This window comes from Scyliorhinus torazame, chromosome 15, assembly GCF_047496885.1.
Source record: "Scyliorhinus torazame isolate Kashiwa2021f chromosome 15, sScyTor2.1, whole genome shotgun sequence".
In the NCBI taxonomy this organism is placed as follows: Eukaryota; Metazoa; Chordata; class Chondrichthyes; order Carcharhiniformes; family Scyliorhinidae; genus Scyliorhinus; species Scyliorhinus torazame.
The window spans coordinates 103718938-103735949 of NC_092721.1; the positions used below are offsets into that span (position 1 = coordinate 103718938).

At 53.6% G+C, this 17012-nt stretch overlaps 1 protein-coding gene and 1 pseudogene across 9 annotated transcripts in view; both read left to right on the top strand.

Annotated features, from left to right (window-relative positions):
* LOC140391729 (disks large homolog 2-like) overlaps nt 1–17012 on the top strand; it is a 1606854-nt gene that overhangs the window by 260394 nt on the left and 1329448 nt on the right. The gene's annotated exons all lie outside the window — the stretch shown is intronic.
* Nucleotides 128–1328, top strand: LOC140391730 (ubiquitin-conjugating enzyme E2 R2 pseudogene; annotated as a pseudogene).

Below are 17012 nucleotides of genomic sequence, written 5' to 3' on the forward strand. Positions count from 1 at the left end.
ATTATTTTATCTGGTGAAGAGACTTGGCGTTGTGAAGGAGGAAGAAGGACTTTCTCTCTCTCTCTTCTCCCCCCCCCCCCCCCCCCCCCCCCCCCCCCCCCCCCACCCATCCCCTTCTCTCAACTCACTGAAGAGTCCAGGACGTCGCTCAGTTCATTGCCTGGTGTCAACCGAAGGCTGTGTTTTTTTAAAATTATTTTGTTTCCTCCCTCCCTTTTGCTTTATTTTATCTTTCTCTTCCTCCCCTCCCCACCACCCCCTTCCTCCCCTCATTTTCTTCCCTTTCTTGTTGTTTCTCTATCTCTCTCTGGTTCCTCGCCCACCACCATGGCTCAGCAGCAGATGACGAGCTCTCAAAAGGCCTTAATGTTGGAGCTGAAGAGTTTGAAGGAGGAGCCGATGGAAGGTTTCAGGATCACTCTGGTGGACGAGTCCGATCTGTACAATTGGGAAGTGGCGATTTTCGGGCCGCCCAACACGCTCTATGAGGGAGGCTACTTTAAGGCTCATCTGAAATTCCCAATAGATTATCCATATTCTCCACCTACCTTCAGATTTCTGACAAAAATGTGGCACCCAAATATTTATGAGAATGGAGATGTTTGCATTTCAATCCTTCACCCACCAGTAGATGATCCTCAGAGTGGTGAACTACCTTCTGAAAGATGGAATCCAACTCAAAATGTCAGGACTATACTTTTAAGTGTCATCTCATTATTGAATGAACCAAACACATTCTCACCAGCAAATGTGGATGCCTCAGTCATGTTCAGAAAATGGAGAGATAGCAAAGGGAAAGACAAAGAATATGCTGAAATCATCAGGAAACAAGTGCTTTCAACCAAGGCTGAAGCTGAAAAAGATGGTGTGAAGGTTCCAACCACACTGGCTGAATATTGCATCAAGACCAAAGTGCCTTCCAGTGACAACAGTTCAGATTTGCTTTATGATGATTTATATGATGATGATATAGACGAAGAGGAGGAGGAAGAAGAAGATGCTGACTGCTATGATGACGAGGACTCTGGAAATGAGGAGTCGTGACGTACACAGGCCAGAAAAGGAGCAACACTAACCTAGCAACAGCCCAGCCCAGAACTTGCCACCTGCTGCATCCTGTTGTGTGGGTCTTGAAATGCTCCTTTTTTATGCACCTCTTAACTCCGCAGACTGTCTATGAAACCTCCATACTAGACTATAATCCCACTATATAATGTAACTGGATCTGCTAATTTTCTTCAAAAAAACAATTGTTCACACCCGATTCTTACTCTCTTCCTGCCATGGAAGGCTTATGTAAGCCCAGTAATTTGATTTTGTTTGGGGGGGGGGGGGGGGGTGGCGGGGGATTCAAGTGGGGATATATGGAGACTTGTAGCACTCAATAGTAAAATGGACTGCCAAGGTTAAGCTGCTCCTGTCACATAATGTGCACCTCTTGGGGCAGCACGGTAGCCTTGTGGATAGCACAATTGCTTCACAGTTCCAGGGTCCCAGGTTCGATTCTGGCTTGGGTCACTGTCTGTGCGGAGTCTGCACATCCTCCCCGTGTGTGCGTGGGTTTCCTCTGGGTGCTCCGGTTTCCTCCCACAGTCCAAAGATGTGCGGGTTAGGTGGATTGGCCATGATAAATTGCCCTTAGTGTCGAAAATTGCCCTTAGTGTTGGGTGGGGTTACTGGGTTATGGGGATAGGGTGGCGGTGTTGACCTTGGGTGGGGTGCTCTTTCCAAGAGCCGGTGCAGACTCGATGGGCTGAATGGCCTCCTTCTGCACTGTAAATTCTATGATAATTCTATGACTATTAATTTGAAATGTAAATTTCAGTGGGAGGTGTGGTTGATGGAATATTTAAGTGCACAAGAAAAACCCAGATGCCTCCCAGTAGACGATAAAGCTTATGCCACCTGGCATGCACCTGTACCATAGGATCCCACAGAGCCCTATTCGTTATTGGGCCTGGTACACTACCACGGGAATCCTGAACTTGGTGACAGTTTTGGCCCCGCTACACCAGTTATTAAAGAAGGACCAGCGGTGGATTTGGAACCTGCCTCAGCAGAGAGCGTTTGACGAAGTCAAGCACGACTGCTGTCTTCCCACTTGCTGACTCACTTTGATCTGGAGAAGCCCTTGTTGCTCACATAGAGTCATAGAATTTACAGTGCAGAAGGAGGCAATTCGGCCCATCGAGTCTGCACAATCCCTTGGAAAGTGCACCCTACTTGAGCCCACACATCCACCCTATTCCCGTAACCCAGTAATCCCACCTAACCTTTTGGACACTAAGCATGGCCAATCCACCTAACCTGCACATCTTTGGACATGTGCGTCTTACCCTATGGAATTGAGGCCGCCAGGCCAGGACGATGGTTCCGAGAAGCATTCAGTGCATTCGCTTCACACACCTTGCCGGTGGTGGAGCGAAACTACACCCAAATATAAAAGGAAGGGTTGGCATTGTTCGGTGTTAGACGATTCCATCAATATGTCTACGGCCATGCGCTCATGGCTTATACCAACCGGAAACTGCCTTTGGGGTTATTCAAAGAGGACAAGGAAGTCCGCCTGCCCGCATTCAGTGTTGGGGTCTCCTTCTGGTGGCATATGAGTATATTTTGGAATATCGCGCAGGGACGAAGATTCCCCACATGGACGCTCTCAGCCAACTACCGCTGCCCACCAGTGCACCGACGCCAGCGGAATCGGACGAGGTAGTCGCAACCTTGCATTTTATGGACTCATTACCAGTAACAGCGGCCCAAGTAAAGGCTTGGACACAGACGGACCCGATGCTGGCCAGGGTCTGCAACATCGTGCTGTATGAGGTCCAGCACCATATGTCCTCCTGGAGGACCTGAGGGCTTTTATACGAAGGTGGTGGAACTTTGCATGGTGGATGGCATCCTCCTGTGGGGTTCTGAGGTGGTCACCCCTGGCCAGGGGGCAATTTTGCAGGACCTCTGCAGTGGACCCAGGGGTCTCCAAAATGATGTGTAGTGGCCTGTCATCGACAGAGAGATCAATAATTTAGCGAAACAGTGTACCTGGTACCAGGAGCACCAAGCTCCACGATGGCCCCACTTCACCCGTGGGAATGGCTGGGCCGGTCATTGGTCACCTCCATGTGGCTTACCAAAGTCCTTCCAGGGGGCAATGTATCTACTGGTAGTAGACGCGCACTCTAAATGGATGGATGTACACCGGATGACGACGACTACATCGCGTGCCACCACCAAACGACTCTGGCAGACCTTTAGTGTTCACGGGCTCCCGGAAGTCCTCATGTCAGACAACAGCACTGCATTCACTAGTTCGGAGTTTGCGGATTTTTTGAAGCAAAGCAGTGTCTGTCATGTCTTCACCGCGCCCTATCCTCGAATGGGTTGTCACGACGTGCCGTATAGATATTCAAACTGGGATGAGAAAACTGAGCATAGGCTCAGCAGAAACCCGCCTCGCCCATTTTCTGTTCTACTTTCGGACCACGCCGCAAACTACCACTGGGAGTGGAGCTTTTTATGGATCGTCACTTGCACACACATGGTTGAGCCTCATTTCACTGGACATCGGGGATAGGATCCATGGCCAGCAGGAATGGGCTGGAGCACAGCGAGCTAGGCCCATGAGAATTCACCACTGGCGACTCCGTTTACATCCGGACTTTTACTGACTGGGCGTTTCGGATTCTGGGAACGGTCATAAAATGGCCTGGGCCGGCCTCGTATACGGTGCAGGTGCAAGGGAAGGACTCTAATAGGTACATGGACCATCTCCGGAGCCACGTGAAGCAGGTACCCGAGGACCAACCACGGATGCCGAACCCAGTGGTGTCCCTCCCTCTGGAGCAGTTGCTGGTGGTACCCAGTGAGGCGGCTGGACCCAGTGGAAATGTGGGAGATCGACCAGTCTGACCAGGAGTCGGACATGCAGTTTTTGCCAACAGTATTCGACGCAGGTGCGGGGCTGACCACCAAGCGAAAGGCAGCAGAACCTTCCAAACGTTTGACCAGGAAGCGACGCTCCCTGGTCCGTTATACTCCAGGCCCGGAATGCCGCGTGCCGGATAAACAGACTTTGGCGAAGAGGGCAAAGGATTTCCTGCCCTTCAGCTGACATGGACGACGTATTGGAATTGGTGGGGATGGGGGTGGGGTGGGGGCATGTTATAACCCTACAGGAGGCTTAGGGGCCTGCAACATCAGAGTTCCTGTGGCCTCACCTGAATATGATCTACCCAGATGAGGGGTGGGGCTAACCCCCATTATCCTGGGACTGCTGGGTGAGGGCCGGGTGTGGTGGCTTCTCTGAGACTTTACACCTCCAAAGAGAGCAGTTTTGAATAATTGTTTGGTTTTCCTGATCATCTGGACTCTCTTTTCTGTGCAATTTTTTGAAAGAAACCGTACATAATTCCTGTCTTTCTGCTTGATAACAAACACGATCAGTAATTTCAAACTGTCCTGAAAAGCTGATTCTTTGAAAGATTTATTGTTACAACTAAGGTAAAGAGTTGGAGGTGGAGAAATGTCATTGCACTACATGTCCATATGATTATGTCATGCTGTTATAATTGCTTGTTACATTTCAATACTTCCATTTCTGATATGAATGTAAGTCATGACTTAAACAGAAGCCAGTGACCGATGCAGAGACCGGGCGGCACGGCAGCACAGTGGTTAGCACGGTTGCTTCACAGCTCCAGTGTTCCAGGTTCGATTCCTGGCTTGGTCACTGTCTGCACGTTCACCCCGTGTCTACGTGGGTTTTCCTCTGGGTCCTCTGGTTTCCTCCCACAGTCAGCTTAGGTGGATTGACCATGCTAAATTGCTCTTAGTGTCCAAAAAGATTAGATGGGGTTGCAGCTTTTCAGGGATAGGGTGGAGGGGTAGGCTTAAAGGGTGTCTTTCTAGGGGCCGATGCAGACTTGATGGGCCGAATGGCATCCTTCTGCGCTGCAAATTCTATGATCACTATGATCTAACGAGGCCCATGTGGCCGCCCGGGCTGTCAGTGGGCGGTGCTTCGACTGCTCGGTAGTGCGCTGCAGTACACCCTCCGGAGGGTCTGCTGTGCCCTCCACAACCTGGCACAGCAGCGGGACAACGAGTTGGAAGTGGAGGAGGAGGAACATGTGGCCACCTTGGAGGAACCTGACCAGGAAACGCTGAAGGACGAGGCTGGGGAGGACCCATGCGACCAACCGGAGGATGAACGACAGCCAGCGGCCCGGGTCTGGCCTGCCCAGAGGACCAGGGTGGCCCTCATCCTCGCCCTCTTCTCATAGCACGTGGCTTTGTCTGTCATCACCTCCCCCCCCCCCCCCCCCCCGCCCCATCCCACCCACCTTCCCCCCATAACTGTGCCCCCTCCCGTTCCACTCTCCCAAGGTATGTGTTCAAAGAATTTACACTGTAGACGGAGGCCATTCGGCCCATTGAGTCTGCACTGGCTCTTGGAAAGAGCATCCCATTTAAGACATTGTCTCCACCCTATCCCCGTAACCCCGTAATCCCACCTAACCTTTTGGATACTAAGGAGCAATTTAGCATGACCAATCCACTTAACCTGCACATCTTTGGACTGTGGGAGGAAACCGGAGCACCCGGAGAGAACCCACGCAGCCACGAGGAGAAAGTGCAAACTCCACACAGTCACCTGTGGCTGGAATTAAACCCGGGATCCTGGTTTGCAAGTTACATTGGAAGTCCAACCCCAGGAGTGTAGCCGCGCAGAGGTGCGGCAGGACATAAAGGCGGAAATTATTGAATTTCCTGCCTTGGACAGTGAGGTCTGCTAGGCAAAACTCCTTTATCTCCACTGAGTGTGACCCGGAGGCCAGGGAGATTCTTTGCTTTGCAGGGTGGGTAACAAGTGAACTGAGAGGCAGGAGCTGAGTGGTAGTATCAGGTATTGCAGTACCCGAGAGCCTGTAGACCATTGGGTAAGCCGAGCAGCTTACCATTGGCTGTTTGGTATGTGGCTCCGCCCTGACAGGCGGGGTATAAGAACAGGTGCCGTCCCAGAAGCCCTCATTCTGTACCAAAGCTGCTGGGGAACCGATCTAGTCTATTAAAGCCTTCAGTTATGATACAACCTTGTCTTTGAGTTCAATTGATCGTGCATCAATTTAATAGACTACACTTAAGCTGAAAGGATGGATCTCCGAATCAAGCCGGTGTGTCTACAACTCAGCCCCCACGCGGAGAACTCGGCTGCGATATTTAAGCACTGGCTGGCATGTTTTAAAGGCTACCTCAAGACGGCCGGAGGCACCCCCTCAGGAGAACAGAAACTGCATCTCCTGCACTTGAGAGTAAGCCCTGGAATCTTCTCCCCCATCGAGGAGGCGGAGGACTATGATGATGCGATCGAACTGTTAAAGGGACATTATATACGCCCTGTAAACCAGGTCTACGCACATCACCTGCTTGCAACTAGACAGCAAAGCCCTGGGGATTCGCTGGAGGACTTCTACCGTGCGCTACTGGTGCTGGGCAGAAACTGTGGCTGCCTGCAAGTTTTGGGCAACGAGCACACGGAACCTCTCATCCGGGATGCCTTCGTAGCAGGTATGAGCTCTACAGAGATCCGCCAAAGACATTTAGTAAAGGACACCCTGGGACTGAGAGAAGCACGGGCCCTGGCAGGGTCCATGGATGTTGCCTCCAGAAACGCGCAGTCCCATGAGCCCGACCGTGCAGCGGCCCCCTGGGCTGCTTGGCATCCCGCAGCGGCAGCCCCACTGACCTACCCCGTGTCCCCGCAGGCCTGCGCTGTAAGATGTCCCGCTAACTCCGTTAGGCCCTGTTGTTTCTTCTGCGGGCAGGCGAAGCACCCCTGCCAGCGCTGCCCAGCCCGCACCTCCACCTGCAAAGAGTGCGGCAAGAAGGGCCATTTTGTGGGGCTCTGCCAAGCACGAGCCGTGGCCGCGGTCTCCAATGACTCTGGACCACCGCGGCAACCTTCCCTTCGGGCCCCAGGCGGCCAGCACTCGCCGCCACCCCCCTATCCTAGGGCCACGACTGACCCACGGGCGCAGCCATCTTGCCCCTTGGACACCACGCTGGACGGATGGGCGCCGCCATTTTGCCCATCCCCGCCGCCATTTTGTCCATTCCCGACCACCATGTGCGATCCATGGGAGACGCCATCTTGGATGGGGCCTCAGGCCCCCAGCATGGCCGACAACATGCTGCCCGATCACAACCCACCACTGCTCCATCTGGCCTCGGTGACGCTGGACCAAAATCGACCTCGGAATTTGCAACGACAACAGTCTTCATCAACGGCCACGAGACATTTAGCCTGATCGACTCTGGGAGCACGGAGAGCTTTATACAATCCGACATGGTAAGGCGCTGTTCACTTGTTACCCACCCTGTAAAGCAAAGAATCTGCCTGGCCTCCGGGTCACACTCAGTGGAGATAAAGGAGTTTTGCCTAGCAGACCTCACTGTCCAAGGCAGGAAATTCAATAATTTCCGCCTTTATGTCCTGCCGCGCCTCTGCGCGGCTACACTCCTGGGGTTGGACTTCCAATGTAACTTGCAAAGCCTCACCTTTAAATTTGGCGGCCCTATAGCCCCCCTTACTGTCTGCGGCCTCGCGACCCTTAAGGTCAACCCGCCTTCCCTGTTTGCGAACCTCACCCTGGATTGCAAACCTGTCGCCACCAGGAGCAGACGGTACAGTGCCCAGGACCGGACCTTCATCAGGTCAGAGGTCCAAAGGCTACTGAGGGAAGGGGTCATTGAAGCTAGCAACAGTCCCTGGAGAGCTCAAGTAGTGGTGGTAAAAACCGGGGAGAAACATAGGATGGTCATTGACTACAGTCAGACCATCAAAAGGTTTACGCAGCTGGATGCGTACCCTCTCCCCCGCATATCCGACCTGGTGAACAGGATCGCGCAATACAAGGTCTTTTCCACGGTGGATCTCAAGTCCGCCTACCATCAGCTACCCCTCCACACTAGTGACCGCAAGTACACTGCCTTCGAAGCAGATGGACGGCTCTACCAATTTGTAAGGGTTCCCTTTGGTGTCACTAATGGGGTCTCGGTCTTCCAACGCGAGATGGACCGAATGGTTGACCGGTACGGCTTACGCGCAACGTTCCCGTATCTTGATAACGTCACCATCTGCGGCCATGACCAGCAGGACCACGACACCAACCTCCGAAAATTTCTCCAGACGCGAAAATCCTTAACTTAACGTGCAATAAGGATAAATGCGTCTTTAGTGCCGACCGCCTAGCCATTCTCGGCTACGTAGTGCGAAATGGAGTTATAGGCCCCGACCCTGAATGCATGCGCCCCCTTATGGAGTTCCCCCTCACTCACTGCTCCAAGGCCCTGAAGTGCTGCCTCGGGTTTTTCAGTTATTACGCACAGTGGGTCCCCAACTACGCAGACAAAGCCCGACCCCTAATCCAGTCCACAACCTTCCCCCTGTCGACGGAGGCCCGCCAGGCCTTCTGCCGCATCAAAGCAGACATTGCAAAGGCCACGATGCGCGCCATCGACGAGTCCCTCCCCTTCCAGGTCGAGAGCAATGCGTCCGACGTAGCTCTGGCCGCCACCCTCAACCAAGTAGGCAGACCCGTGGCCGCCTTCTCCTGTACCCGCCATGCTTCAGAAATTCGCCATTCCTCGGTCGAAAAAGAGGCACAAGCCATAGTAGAAGCTGTGCGACACTGGAGGCATTACCTGGCCGGCAGGAGATTCACTCTCCTCACTGACCAACGGTCGGTTGCCTTCATGTTCGATAATGCACAGCGGGGCAAGATAAAGAACGACAAGATCTTACCGTGGAGGATAGAACTCTCCACCTACAACTACGAGATCTTGTACCGTCCTGGGAAGCTAAACGAGCCTTCCGAAGACCTGTCCCGCGGCACGTGTGCCACCGCACAAGTGGACCGCCTCCGAGCCCTCCACGAGGACCTCTGCCACCCGGGGGTCACTCGCTTTTTCCACTTCATTAAGGCCCGCAACCTGCCCTACTCCATCGAGGCGGTCAGGAGAGTCACCAGGGACTGCCAAATCTGCGCGGAGTGCAAACCGCACTTCTACCGACCAGAGAGGGCGCACCTGATAAAGGCTTCCCGTCCCTTTGAGTGCCTCAGTATGGATTTCAAAGGCCCCCTCCCCTCCCCCGACCGCAACACGTATTTCCTGAACATGATTGACGAGTACTCCCGGTTCCCGTTCGCTATCCTCTGCCCAGACATGACCACAACCACTGTCATCAAGGCCCTCCAGGGTACCTTTACACTGTTCGGGTTCCCCGCGTACATACACAGTGATAGGGGGTCCTCCTTTATGAGCGACGAACTGTGTCAATTCCTGCTCAGCAAGGGCATCGCCTCAAGCAGGATGACCAGTTACAATCCCTGGGGAACAGGGCAGGTAGAGAGGGAGAACGGAACGGTCTGGAAGACCGTCCTGCTGGCCCTACGGTCCAGGACTCTCCCCGTCTCCCGCTGGCAGGAAGTCCTCCCGGAGGCCCTCCATGCCCTTCGGTCACTGCTGTGTACAACTACCAATCAGACACCTCATGAACGTCTCCTTGTCTTCTCCAGGAAGTCCTCCTCCGGGACCTCGCTCCCAACCTGGCTAGCGACACCCGGACCCATCCTGCTTCGGAAGCATGTGCGGGTGCACAAGTCGGACTCGTTGGTCGAGAGGGTCCACCTGCTGCACGCTAACCCCCAGTACGCCTACGTGGCGTTCCCTGACGGCCGGCAAGATACAGTCTCCCTCCGGGACCTGGCACCCGCCGGAACCCCACGCGCACCCGAACCATTAACCCCTCTCTCTTTCCCCCCCCCCCCCCCCCCCCACACAGCACCTCACTGGGGGGGTTGGTCCTCCCGCCGCTCCTACCTAGGCCATCCTACCCACCGATGCCCCCTAGAGGCGCCCCTCCTCTCGTGTTAACCGTTTTCCCCACCAGCACCATCTAGGGGTGACGGAGCTGCCATGGATGACGAAGCCACACTCCCGGAGTCGCAGACGCCCGGACCCCCACCAGAATCACCACATAGGCTCAGACGATCCAAGCGGACGACCAGGCCACCCGCCCGACTGATTGCAGTAGCCGAGAGGCTGTAGATCATTGGGTAAGCCGAGCAGCTTACCATTGGCTGTTTGGTATGTGGCTCCGCCGTGACAGGCGGGGTATAAGAACAGGTGCTGTCACAGCAGCCCTCATTCTGTACCGAAGCTGCTGGGGAACAGATCTAGTCTATTAAAGCCTTCAGTTATGATACAATCTCGTTTTTGAGTTTAATTGATCGTGGATCAAGTGCTAGCCACTGTGCCGCCCTCCCCTGTGCCACCGTGCCACCGCACTTCAGGGTGATGGGTCTGTGTCGGCACTGGTAGCAGGTCAATATGCAAGGCAGGAAGGTGATGATAACCTGCTGTGAGCTGAGCTCTGGTGCTCCTCAATCTCTGCCAGAGTCTGACTCCTGTCTATCTGCTGACAGCACACTCACACCCATCACCTGCATGTGCTATGCCTTGGGAGGGGGAAAGGGAGGCGGGCGCGGGCAATGTCTAGTAGCAGGGGATGGTGGAGGACAACCGGGGGAGTGTGGAGTGAAGGCCGGCCCACAGTGTGGCATAACATGACGGAGGCTTCACATGTCTCAGGTGTAATATGTTTTAATGGTGTACATGTACAATAGTGACCCCAATTGTCCCTAGCATCCGAGCAACCCCTACTCCCCAGTGTCCTTTCAGTGATCCTCAAAGTACTTAGCTCCTCTGTTGCCCTTTCTGGTCTGTCCGGTTTCATTCCTTTTTTGTGTTTTCGTAGTGGTTGAATACGGCTGAGTGACTTGCTTGGCCATTTCAGAGCGCATTTAAGAGTCAACCACACTGCTGTGGATCTGGAGTCACATGTAGGCCCGACCAGGTAAGGGTGGCAGATTTCCTTCCTGTGGTGAATGTATTCACCTAAGCATGAACTGTCTGTACAGTGCTGTGACCTATGACCTGGAAATGATGATACTGTCTACTTCCAGGTACTGTACTGGAACCCCGGTGGGCTCCGCCTCTGGCGCCACCCTCACCTGGGCAATATATAGACCGGCCATCTGTGGGTGGCACTCATTTGTACAACCGACACTGGCAGGCGAGTTCATGGATAATAAAGCCTAATGTTCACTCATTCTCAAGGTCTCACAGTGAATTGATGGTATAACAATTTATTATCCATCGACAGCACCATGGAAGCCGCTCTAAAGCCAGATAAGCTCGAACTCGACGCGCGAGCGACAGAGGCCAAGGAGATCTTCGAACATTGGCTTCGCTGCTTCGAGGCCTACCTCGCCTCCTCCACAACACCTCCCACTGAAACCCTCAAGCTGCAACTCTTCCACGCACGGGTGAGCCATCGAGTCTCCGTGATGATAGAGAAGGCTGCTACGTACGAGGCAGCGGTTGCAACCCTCAAGGCGCATTTCGTGAAGCCCGTAAACGAGGTGTTCGCCCAATACATTCTCACTACTCACCGTCAATGCGCCGGGGAATCGCTGGACGTGTACCTGGAAAACTTGACCCTATTCGCAAGGAACTGCAGCTATCGGGATGTGACAGCGGAGGAACACATGAACCTATAGATCCGGGACACCTACGTGGCTGGGGTCTAATCGAACTACATAAGGCAGCGCCTGCTGGAAAACAGGACATCTGACCTGCGGGACACGGTGGTGGCCTACCAGAGCCTCAGTGCATTCCCCACGGGCCCGGCGAACCCCTTGTGGACACCATCATTGCGGCCCTCGTCGGACCCGACTATGTCACAGGCCTATGCCGCGCGGCTGCCAGTCCAACCCGGGGAACCGCGGTGCTACTTCTGCGGCCAGGGTCAACAACCCGGCAGCATTGCCCAGCCTGCACAGCGACGTGCAGCGACAGTGGCAAAAAGGGACTCTTTGCCAGAGTCTGTCTGAGCCGACCTAAAGCCCAGAAATCGAAAACTCACCAGGCCCGACCTATGGAATCGCAGGCCCGCAGACCCCGCAATGTGTCTGCGTGCCTGCCCGGAACACCCCCTTCAGACGCGTCATCAGCCTCGTGCGACTCGTGGGGGCCGCTATCTTGGCCACCGGCTCCAACACCGGCCGACACATGCGACTTGTGGGGGCCGCCATCTTGGCCACCATCTTCGACCCAGCCCGACACGTGCGACTCATGGGGGCCGCCATTTTGTGACCCCAATACCGCCGACCACGCAGGCTACCCGCAGCTTGGCACAGTCACCCTCCACCAGTCGCAGCCAAAGCACCTGAAAAACTCAATGATGGTCGTCCGGGTCAACGGGCATGACATCCCCTGTCGTTTCGACTCCGGGAGCACGGAGAGCTTCGTTCACCCTGACATGGTAAGGCACTGCTCCCTTGCCTCCGGATTCCATTCGGTTCAGATCTGGGGGTACGGTATCGCTAATCTCGCGATGCTGGGCGCAGAGTACGCTCATTTTAAGCTGTACGTCCTCCCTCACCTTTGCGACCCCCCTACTGCTCGGATTAGATTTCCAATGCAGTCACCGAAGCTTGACCCTACAGTTCAGCGGACCCTTGCCCCCCCCCCTCACGGTATGCAGCCTCGCGACCCTCAAGGTCTACCCCTGTTCGCTCTTTGCGAACCTCACTCCCGACTGTAAGCCAACGCCACTAGGAGCAGGCGGTACAGTTCCCCAGACATGACTTTAATCAAGTTGGAGGTCCAGCGACTGTTGAGTGAAGGGGAAAAGAATCGGATGGTTGTGGACTACAGCCAGACCATTAACCGGTTCATGCAACTGGATGCGTACCCCCTCCCCCACGTAGCGGAGACGGTCAACCAGATCGCGCAGTACCGTGTGTTCTCAACGGCCGATCTGAAAACGGCCTACCACCAGCTCCCAATCCACCCGGAAGAGCGCCACTACACTGCCTTTGAAGCAGCCGGCCGACTCTTCCACTTCCTCAGGGTCCCCTTTGGCATCACTAACGGGGTCTTGGTTTTTCAGAGAACGATGGTAAATGGTGGACCAGTACGGTTTGCGGGCTACATACCCGTACTTGGACAATGTTACCATCTGCGGCCATGATCAGCAGGACCATGACGCCAACCTTCAGAGGTTCCTCCAGGCCGCCCAATCCCTCAACCTCACATATAACAAAGAGAAGTGCGTTTTCCGCACTACCTGACTGGCCATCCTCGGCTATATCGTGGAGAACGGAGTCCTAGGGCCCGACCCTGACCGCATGCGCCCCCTCCTCACAGCCTCAAGGCCCTCAAACGATGCCTGGGGCTATTCTCCTACTACGCCCAGCGGGTCCCCAACTATGCAGACAAAGCCCGCCCACTGATTCAAACCACCACATTTCCCCTGACGGCTGAGGCCCGCTCGGCCTTCAGCCACATCAAGGCCGTCATCACCAAGGCCGCAATGCACGCGGTGACGAGTCCATCCGCTTTCAGGTAGAGAGCGATGCGTCAGACGTCGCACTGGCCGCTACACTCGGGCAGGCCAGTAGCATTCTTCTCTAGGACCCTCCACGCTTCTGAAATCCGTCACTCCTCGGTCGAGAAGGAAGCACAAGACATAGTGGAAGCTGTGCGGCACTGGAGGCACTACCTAGCCGGTAGGGGGTTCACCCTCGTCACCGACCAGCGTTCGGTCGCCTTTATGTTCACGTGCGCCAGCGCGCAAGATGACCGACTTCGGGCTATCCACAATGACCTCTGTCACCCGGGGGTCACCCGGCTTACCCACTTTATTAAGGCCCGCAATCTGACCTTCTCCACCGAGGAGTTCAAGGCAATGACCAGGGATTGCCAGGCCTGCGCGGAGTGCAAACCGCACTTCTACCGGCCAGACATGGCCCACCTGGTAATGGCCTCCCGGCCCTTTGAGCGCCTAAGTATTCACTTCAAAGGGCCCCTGCCCTCCACCAACCATAATATATACTTTCTAACCATCGTCGATGAGTACTCCCGCTTCCCCTTCACTGTCCCCTGCTCCGACATGACCTCGGCCACTGTGATAAAGGCACTGCACAGCATCTTCACACTGTTCGGTTTCCCTGCGAACGTCCACAGCGACCGGGGCACATCGTTCATGAGTGATGAGCTACGTCAGTACCTGCTCAGTAAGGGCATCGCCTCAAGCAGGACTACGAGCTATAACCCGCAGGGAAACGGGCAGGTGGAAAGGGAGAACGCAACGGTATGGAAGGCCGTCCTTCTGGCCCTCCGGTCTAGAAGTCTCCTGACCCCCCCCACCCCGCTGGCAGGAGGTCCTCCCCGACACCCTCCACTCCATTAGATCACTCCTCTGCACAGCCACGAATGAGACCCCTCATGACCGTTTGTTTGTCTTCCCCAGGAAGTCCATCTCCGGGGTCTCGCTTCCATGCTGGCTGACAATTCCGGGACCTGTCCTTCTCCGGAGGCATACGAGGAGCCATAAGACCGACCCCCTGCTCGAGAGGGTCCAGCTGCTGCATGCCAACCCCCAGTACGCCTACATCGTGCACCAGGACGGACGGCAAGATACGGACTCCCTACGAGACCTGGCGCCAGCTGGTTCCCCTGTCAATGCGCTCCCCTCCCCGCTGCCTACCGCCACCCCCAGCGCCCCTTACGTCCCCCCTGGGTCTCCTGTATTGTCCTGCGTCAGCACTGCCGCAACCCCCCCCCGCCCCCCCCCTGCCCACCCCACCCCTCAACCATCTCCGACTGAAGTTCAAGCTCCAGACACATCGCCCCCAGAGTCACCACCTGCAACAACCATGCCCGCCGCATCACCAGAGCTGAGGAGGTCTAAAAGAATGATCCAGCCTCCAGACGGACTGAATATTTAATCATCCCACGTCACCCCCGCTGGACTTGATTTTTTAACGGGGGGTGAATGTGGTGAATGTATTCACCTAAGCATGAACTGTCTGTATAGTGCTGTGACCTATGACCTGGAAATGATGATACTGTCTACTTCCAGGTACTGTACTGGAGCCCCGGTGGGCTCTGCCTCTGGCTCCACCCTCACCGGGGCAATATATAAACCGGCCACCTGTGGGTGGCCCTCATCTGTGCAGCCGACACTGGCAGGCGAGTTCATGGATAATAAAGCCTAATGTTCACTCGTTCTCATGGTCTCACAGTGAATTGACGGTATAACACTTCCCAAAAGGTAATTAGTGAACCAGATGGGTTTTTACGACAGTCGACAATGGTTTCATGTTCATCATTACACTTTTAATTCCAGATATTTTATTGAGTCGAATTCCACCACATGCCGTGGTGGGATTCAAACCCAGGTCCCCAGATCATTATCCTGGGTCTCTGGATTACTCGTCCAATGACAATACTACTACGGCTCCACCCCCCTCCCCCCTTAAATTAATAAATAATTACTTGGTTATGAAGCTTTGGAACCTAAGATATTAGATGAATGCAAATTCAATTGTTTTTTCATTCATAAATTCACCATATTAATATGCCTCCATTCTGTCCCATTTAGTAGTACAAAATTGGTACATATATGCAATTCATCACATTTTTAATTACCTGATGTTGCGAAGTGAACTGAAGGATAAAGTGGACCATATGTCAATCAGCAGTGCTCTTGTGCACCTTGCCGTGGTGTCGAGAAAGAGCTGCGTGCCTGGGAGTAGATTGTTTACCTCTGCTTTCTGTCAGTAATTAGTGTGTAGCCCATCTGGTGTGATAGCATGGAGAAAGTTCCCTGTTGTGGGCAAGAGCATAATGAGAGGCCATCAATATGAGATAGTGACCAAGAAATCCAACGGGAAGTCAGAAATAACTTCTTTACCTAAATGTGGAATTCACCACCATCAGGAGTGGCTGCAGTAAATAGTAGAAATGTATTTTAAGGGGAAGCTATTCGAGGGAGAATAAATAGATGAATGTGATGGTAGTTTGGCAGATGAAATATAATATAGGAAAATGTGAAGTTATGCACTTTGACAGGAAGAAGAAAGGAGCTGAATATTATTCAAATGGAGAAAGACTGCAGAATGTTGCAGCACAGAGGGATTTCCGGGTCCTTGCCCATAAATCACAAAAACCTAGCATGCAAGTTCAACAGGTAATAGGGAAGTGTAGGCCTTTATTTCAAAAGGAATGGAGCATAAAATAGGGATGTCTTGCTAAAGCTATGCAAGGCACAGTTAGACCACAAAGCTTTGACAAAGAGTCATCCAGACTCGCGACATTAGCTCCCTTTTCTCTCCACAGATGCTGTCAGACTTGCTCAGATTGTCCAGTATTTTCTGTTTTTGACTGGGTACAAAGAACAAAGAAAAGTACAGCACAGGAACAGGCCCTTCGACCCTCCAAGCCTGCGCCGAGCATGCTGCCAGTCTAAACTAAAATCTTCCGGGTACCGTATCCCTCTATTCACATCCTATTTATGTATTTGTCAAGATGCCCCTTAAAAGTCACTATCGTCCCTGCTTCCACCACCTCCTCTGGCAGTGAGTTCCAGGCACCCACTACCCTCTGTGTAAAAAAACTTGCCTCGTACATCTCCTCTAAACCTTGCCCCTCGCACCTTAAACCTATGTCCCCTAGTAATTGACCCCTCTACTCTGGGAAAAAGTCTTTGACTATTTACTCTGTCTATGCCCCTCATAATTTTGTAGACCTCTATCAGGTCGCCCCTCAACCTCCTTCGTTCCAGTGAGAACAAACCAAGTTTCTTCAACCTCTCCTCATAGCTAATGCATAGCTAATGTAGATGTTGAGAGGTTATTTCCCCTTGTGGGAGAGTGTAGGACCAGAGTAAGGGATTGCCCATTTAAGACAGTGGTGAGGAGGAATTTATTTTCTCAGAGGGTAGTGAATCTGTGGAATATTTTACCACAGAGGGCTTTAGAGGTAGTGCCGTTAAGTATGTTCAAAGCTGAGATAAACAGATTTTTAATCAGCAAGGGATTCCAGGGTTATGGGGTCAAGATGGGGAAGTGGAGTTAAGTATTATCAGATTAGATCAG